The sequence below is a fragment of the Carassius auratus genome, chromosome 5 (genome assembly GCF_003368295.1).
Source record: "Carassius auratus strain Wakin chromosome 5, ASM336829v1, whole genome shotgun sequence".
In the NCBI taxonomy this organism is placed as follows: domain Eukaryota; kingdom Metazoa; phylum Chordata; class Actinopteri; order Cypriniformes; family Cyprinidae; genus Carassius; species Carassius auratus.
In genome coordinates this window covers 14,707,881-14,715,446 of record NC_039247.1, presented here as the reverse complement: position 1 = coordinate 14,715,446, position 7,566 = coordinate 14,707,881, and the positions used below count along the sequence as shown (strand labels likewise).

The following is a 7,566-nucleotide window of genomic DNA, read 5'->3' as shown; positions in this document are numbered from 1 at the left end:
TGTTTTTTTTGGTGTGGAAAGAATCATGAATTTAAATAAAAAGATGAGAAGTTGGGGTGGTATACAAACACTGAAAAATTGTCAGAAGTGGGTCAAACAGCTGTTTATTTATGTTTTGCAAACAACAACATTTTTGTTAGACTGACATGCAAATATTTGAGTGTGTGTGATACACTATTTAATCACAATAAACTAGGCTATTTAATCACAATACACTATTTAATCACAATACACTATTTAATCACAAAACACTTAAAGTACATTTAATGTATAGGCTATCTCCCCTATATAATTATGTTTTACTTACCGTATTTTCCGCACTATAAGGTGCACCGGATTATAAGGCGCACCTTCATTGAATGGCCTATTTTAGAACTGTTTACATATATAGGGCGCACCGGATTATAAAGCGCATGGAATGAAATATACTGCAGTCAAACTTTTGACTGAATTTGCGTTATGCATCCACTAGATGTAACTGTGCTAAAGGGAATGTCAACATTTTGACAGAGTGCCTTGATCCATATATAAAGCGCTCCGGATTATAAAGCGTTTTTTGAGAAAATTAAAGGCTTTTACGTGCACCTTATAGTGCAGAAAATACGGTAAGTAAAACATAATTATATAGGGGAAATAGCCTATACATTAAATTTACTTTAAGTGTTTTGTGAACTTGTTAATTATTTATATTCAGCGTTTAATTAATCTTCATGCAGTGCATTATTACTACAATTACCACTGAACAATTACTTCTGAAAATCACAAAAATTTTCATTTCATTCTTTGTTTTAAATCTAAAGAAAACTTAGTAGCAGGACAATCAGAACAATCACAGCCAAAACAACAACAATAGCAATACAAATTATGGGTACATCATGCCCTAATAAATTAATGGTTGTGCTCAGAACCCGCACTGGTCTCTCATGGATTAAGGGCTCGTTTTCTGCATACTGGTCTGTAGATAGACGTAGATTTACATTATGTTCTGCAAAAATGCTAAAGAATATGATATCATATGCCTATATTTATTTTATAATTGTAACTATTAATTACAGTGTCAGATTGTAAAAGTGAAAATTTCACTGAATAATGAAGAATGTAAGGTTTGGAATACTTACCTCTCAGGCAATGATATAAAGTCCAGTTCTGAAAGGGAAATTAATAAATCAATATATCTGTATTTATATATATATATATATATATATATATATATATATATATAATATATATATATATATATATATATATATACTACAGCAGACAGAAATTTTTTTTTTTGACAAATTCACATTAATTTCCTCAGCCACTGTATTAGAAAAACCCACATTTAATTTTTTTTTACTTTTCTTTTTGTTAATAACTGTGGAAACACATCAGTTTGTGTAAAGGGCATTGTAGGTACCTTTAATTTTGAGTCATTTGCAATTTTACTGATTGCATTCGTATTCTTCTGACATCCATTCAGTAATCCATTGTCATCAAACAGACAGTCCACTGCAGATATGTGCTCGCTCGCTATAACATTGTTGCTGTCGAGTATAAGTTTCTCTGGGTCAAAAGTGTGATGGAGCACCACCATGATGACTGGCAATGATAAGTGAAAACTGGAAGCTGTAAGGCAATTATAAGTGGATTGTTAACTGGATCATAAAAAACTAATTTGGTTAATAAGTTTAATTAAATATGTTTTATCATTAGCCTAATCTAGCTTTTCACAATTGTAAATGACCTTTCACTTGATTGATGTGATTCACTGCAGCGTCAATATCAGTTCCAGCACGAGAAATAATGGGGCAGAAAAACAGTAAGAAATGACATTGCTGAAGGGAAGAGACCTCCTTGAAGCCTTTCCTTTTAAGAGATGTCTTGATGTCATATACAGCACGATTCATTGTATGTCCTGAATCCAAAATTAGGGGGAAAAAACATAAAATGGTTGAAGAATGGTTAAAATGGATTCTACATATTGCATTAAGGATACAAACTTAAAACGTTGTTTTATTAGACAAATTCTTCAAATAGTGCCTTACAAAACAGAAACTATATGTTTAATAAAAAAAAAAACATCTGTTTAAACTGCAAAATACTGTAAAGGGCTGTATCTAAAAAGGCAGGAAATCTTCTAATCCTACAAGTGCCTTCAAGTTTGTCACGTCCTGTCTATTCATATTTTCCTTGCCTTCATCTGATCCAGTTCTGAAGGCATTTTTTCACATTTTTTTTTTAAATTGATTTGAATCAGTTGCCTTTGTTATGTTTCACCCGTTTCAGCTGAAAATACATCGCAAGAAGACTCTGCTTTCGCTCGAAAAAAGATCTCTCAGCTTTTTCTTTGACACAGGCCTCCTTATTTTAAATGCTGCCTCTGCTTTTAGATAGACGCAGTCGAAAGATTGTTGCAGCGTAGGCTATAGTTGCAAAAGATCATGACGAATCGAAAGCGAAAAACATTTTTTCTGAGCTGATTGCAGTGTCGAGACCAGGGCACCTAAATCGCTTTCACTTTTGCTTTTGAAATTCGTCACGTTCTGATTAGGGAGGGGAGAGAGAGTCCTCCTACAGACTCTATTGGCTATCTCTCGGCGTTGGTCCGATCGTTGTATGACATTAAAGTACAGCAAAAGGATCCTTGTACTTTAGAATCGCTCTCGCGCTGCTTCAAGGCGAGCACACATGTGTCTTCGCTTTGTCATCTTGCTTAAGCGCCGCGTAATGCTTTCACTTCATCTTGACCTAATATTTAGATTTTTTTTATGTAAGCGAAGCACTGATGTAAGCACTGATGTGTGATCACACCAGTTTTAGCCTAATTCTTGGCTCTGGGATTATGCACTAACAATCCCATAATTGTTTTTGTATCTAAAGTATATTTTATTTAGCCTACTCTAAAACACTGTCGATAATTTTCCCACATTTTTAGCCTAACCTTTTTTACAGATTCAACGTATAGCCTAATAAACACCCCTAATTTGATATTTCACTCTACGCTCTGTGATTATGCACTTAAAAACTAATAAACACACGCACAAATTACAGGGTAACGTTAACAGACCTTTCTCTGTAAATAATGGAAATTAATTGAGCCTGGGCACACAGTAACACGTATAGGCTACTCACCGTAAGTGTTTCTTCAGAGGCTTTAAGTGCTGCGGCTTGGTCGTTCAAATCAAGAGTCACTGTCCAACACTTTCCCTTTCATCTAATAAAAGCTCAACCTTCTTTCACTTTCATCTCCTACGCTGTAAAAATTTCCCACCTCCCACTAAAACAGTGGGTATCCACAACGAAAAATGCTACTGTAAAGTTATGGTTTATTAACGTCTGCACCTACCACAACCCTAATCATACCCTTACAGTACTGCAAATACAGTAATTATGTGTTATATTCGCGGTTGTATCCATAGTGCGAACTACGGGGGAGCTAGGGGGAGCTCGGCTCCCCTTAATAAGACATGGGCTCCCCTGAAAACGAGAAATCTGAAATTTTGGGGGGTCTCAAAAAATACTGACAATGTGAATATTTTTAAGTGCAATTTCAGTTTTGTAAATGTGATTATGATGGCAAAATATTATTCATTCATGCATGACGGCGATTAAAACCTAATTAACTTCAATTAAGATTACAGAAGGTGTGGGGGCGCTGCGCTGCAAATTCCACATGTTAGTATGTCATAGGTTCGTAGAAACAAAATAAACGTTGGAGGCCATTTATCGTGCGCAAAGTCCTTCCATTATGCAGTTATAGCATCATAGCTAGGGCAAAAAGAAAACAAGCTAGTTCAATTAATTTTGGTTTTATTAAGAAATTGTGTAGTGATGACGCACGACTGATTCACCTGCTGCAAGCACTGGTAAACCTCAAGCCAAGCCCACTGTGAAAACGCATGAAGCTGAAGAAAAGTAATCTCTGGGATCCTAAACCCTCTTGCTTCGAGTCCTCTCTCGCGTTAAACTGGAACAGCCAGCAGTGGAGAGACTGGAAGAGCCAATATACATGGCTGTGTGTTAAGGATGGAAGCTTGGGGTGCATCACTTTGTAACGCGTTGTGTCAGGAGGGGGAAAAAATATGAGTAGCTCACAAAGTTATTAGGCCAGACAAAACTCACGGAGGCGATTGACATTTAACAACGACTCGCGTTTTATTTCTCCAATCGAACTCGGGCAATTGTCTGTCCCATGTTCCACCGTCCACAGCGTAACCAAAACAAAACAAACAAGATTAAAACAAAATGATTTCCAAACAGAGATTACCCGTATACATGGGCGATTCGAGTCGCGCTTGTATACATTATCATACAGAGTGCATACCGTTTTACAGGGAGCGCGCAGCTCTTAAAGGGGCCACATTTTTTCCCACTCGTCAACTTGTAAGGGCGCAAAAAACCTTCTTCTGTCTGACAAGGTACCTGGCACGCACTTGTCTGAGGAGTGGATTAATGATTAATGCTCAGAACCAGTCGCGAAAAATTATATATAAATACAGGGACAGCATTGCACACAAGATGGCCATTGAAGTGGCATTAACTAAGCAAAAGGCGATTCTGCCAAATAAAGTAATTGAGGTCTAAATTAATGGAGGAGACCGCAACATCATTCAAGGCTGTCTTCCTGACCTATCAATTTGTGTCGATAAAGTATAATAGTGCATATTGTAGCTGTTATGTAGCTTTGTAAGTCATTATAAGTCCTTTTTTGAGGCACTCGTGTCGATAATGTACAATAGTGCATACACTTGTAGCTGTTGTAAGTCCTTATTTGAGGCATGCGCATGTGGACGAACTCTACGCCCCCCCCCAACCCCCCCCCCCCCCAACCCCCCCCCCCCCCCCCCCCAAAAAAAAAAAAGTGGGCTCCCCCAAAGGACACGGTATAGTTCGAACACTGGTTGTATCTAGAAGGGATACAGCGTCAGGAAACCAACAATAAATATTATTTTCTACCAATTGGTGGCGCTTGGGGGGTGGGTGGGGGGGTTCTTGACCCTGCAAAAAAACGCTCTTACCCCCCATTTGACCCCCCCCCCCCATCCTCTTCCTGATTTTTATATATATATATGTATATATATATATATATATATATATATATATATATATATATATATATATATATATATATATATATATATATATATATCCGGGATAAAGATTTAAAAAAAATATCTTCAAACTACGCAGAATAATGATAAATAATAATTATTTTGACATTTATTCGTACACTGAACCTCGAGAACCGTTTCTGTCAGACGCGTCTGATTCGAGAACCGAGGAGCCGATGATGCTGCGCATGTGTGATTCGGTGTGAAGCAGACTGACTCACAGCTCGTCTGAACCGAACTGATTCTTTTGGCATATTGATTCTGAACTGAATTAAGGGCAGTCATCGCTAATGACATTACATCGAACGCAAAAGAACCGGTGAGCCGTTTTTTTTTTTTTCAACTGGTTTATTTGATCGAATTGTCTGAAAGAACCGGCTCACTTGAGCACCTGCTCCTTTGCCCCTTATTAACTGCCCTTTTGTCAAAGCAAAATTTCCTCGAATTTTTTTTTGTAATAACATACCCTTTTGTGAATGCCTGCCCACACCCAATCATAATATTATTTCAATTTATTAATAATAATTTAGCCGTAAATAAAATGACCAACATGATGACCTTTCACCTGACTGGGAAAATTCATCGCCTGCCATTTTTTAATTGCTAAAAGATATTTTCAACACCATGGCAGCTGGTAAGTGGTGTTTCATTCTCAGCGAAGTGATTTTGATGTTTATTTACTTATTATTTTACAAGAATGACGTGATGTGAGAACATGCAGATATGTTGTTTATATTGCTGTGTGCAGCCTGTAGTGTAGAAGTAACACTAGAGTGCTGTTTGAGGGAGAAAAGTTTCACAGGCATCGAGGCGTCTGGTCTTTTTTATGTTATTTGACTAAACTTGTATTATATTACAGTGCTTATTTATTTTTTTAACACGTTGAGTGCCTTAAAAATTATTATCACAACACTGGTAAGGCTTCTTCAGATTTTCTAATTCTCTGAATTATCATTATTAAAAAAAAACAATTCAGAAATGAATTATATTTTAAATGTGACGCAAATATTTTTTTTCTACAATCGCAACAGTGTTTACAACAGCAAGACCACTTTAGCCTGTAAACTCAATAATATCTCTCTGGAAATAAATGTAAAAATATCAATGTCAATAAAAAATGCATAATATACCTGACATCAAAGTGCAGTGTAAAGGAAATGAATAACAATTGTAGCCTGTCATTTGTTTACATTACAAAGTTGTTAAAGGCTATGTTGCAGGTTTTTTTTTTTTCTTTTCTGGCAATTTTCTATTTGGTAATAAACATCTAAACAGTTATCCATTGTATTTGATGTTGTAGGGTATTACAAAAAAGAAATATAATAAGGAAAAGTAGGTGATATCTTAGCGGTTAGCTACAGGTTAGCGATGAATCTTGTTTCTCCCACAATGCATTGCATGACGTCACATGAGGTACTTGCTTTTGGACGACAAACGAAAGCCCGCCTTGGATTTTTTTTTTCGCGCTGCTTGATTTCCAGGGTTTCTGTGTGGAGGAAGGCGAAGGTGACGTTTACACAAAGCGTCAAAATTTGGCGCGACCTGCTACAGGAAACGCTGGTTGGGGATGATCCTGGGAGAAAGGAGCGTATGGAAGTGGGAGTTTGGAAAGAGGTCAACTAAAAATGGAGAAGAGGGAGAAGACAGCGGGTAGGCACAACTATGTTGAGAATGGGTCAGAGTGGACTGATATGGGTGATAGTGAGGGGGGTATGGATATAAGTCAAGAAGGTAAAAAAAGAGGGACAAAAGAGGAAATACTTTTGCTGGGATCAGTACAAAGAGGGCAAGGAGTAATGAGGATTATGGGAAAGTAATAAACGATAATGGTATGGAAGGAATAGAGTTTAAAATCATATTGAGATTTGGTGAGGAGAGGGGAATTTCGTCAATAAGTCCGGTGAAATTAACAACTGTATTGAGAAACCAGATCGGGGATATAATAGTAGCCAAGGTTTTGAGAGATGGTAATCTAATGATCGGTTGTAAAAATGAAGAACAGAGAGAGCGGGCTGGAAGGATTAAATAAATTGGGAGGTTTAAAGTAATAAGTACAAGTCAAATTAAAAAAGGAAACATGTGGAGTAAGGGAGTGATATGGGGGGTACCAGTCGGGGTTACAATGGAGGAAATCAAAGCAAATCTTAAAGGAGGATATCTAAAAGGTGTCCGAAGGATGCAGATAACTCGGGACGGAGTGAGGAAGGACAGTGAGCTTGTGATTCTGGAGTTTGAGGAGGAAGTGCTCCCAAAGAATGTAACACTAGGTTTTTTGAGTTATAGTGTAAGAGATTATGTTCCAAAGCCAATGAGGTGTTATAACGGTCAAAGGTTTGGACATACAGCGATAACATGTAAAGGCAGAAGAAGGTGTGCAAGATGTGGAGATGATCATGAGTATGGTCATTGTAATCACGAGCAACCAAAGTGTTGTAATTGTGGGGGTAGTCATAGTGTGGCTTACGGTGGA

At 37.2% G+C, this 7,566-nt stretch overlaps 1 long non-coding RNA gene across 1 annotated transcript; it reads right to left on the bottom strand.

Annotated features, from left to right (window-relative positions):
* Positions 1-56: 56 nt before the first annotated feature.
* Positions 57-3,253, bottom strand: LOC113069171 (uncharacterized). The gene is made up of 5 exons (XR_003279663.1): positions 3,118-3,253; positions 1,730-1,900; positions 1,403-1,611; positions 1,119-1,146; positions 57-955 (listed from the first exon to the last, which is right to left on the bottom strand). It is a non-coding gene; the product is annotated as an uncharacterized LOC113069171 (long non-coding RNA).
* Between the last annotated feature and the right edge of the window lie 4,313 nt (positions 3,254-7,566).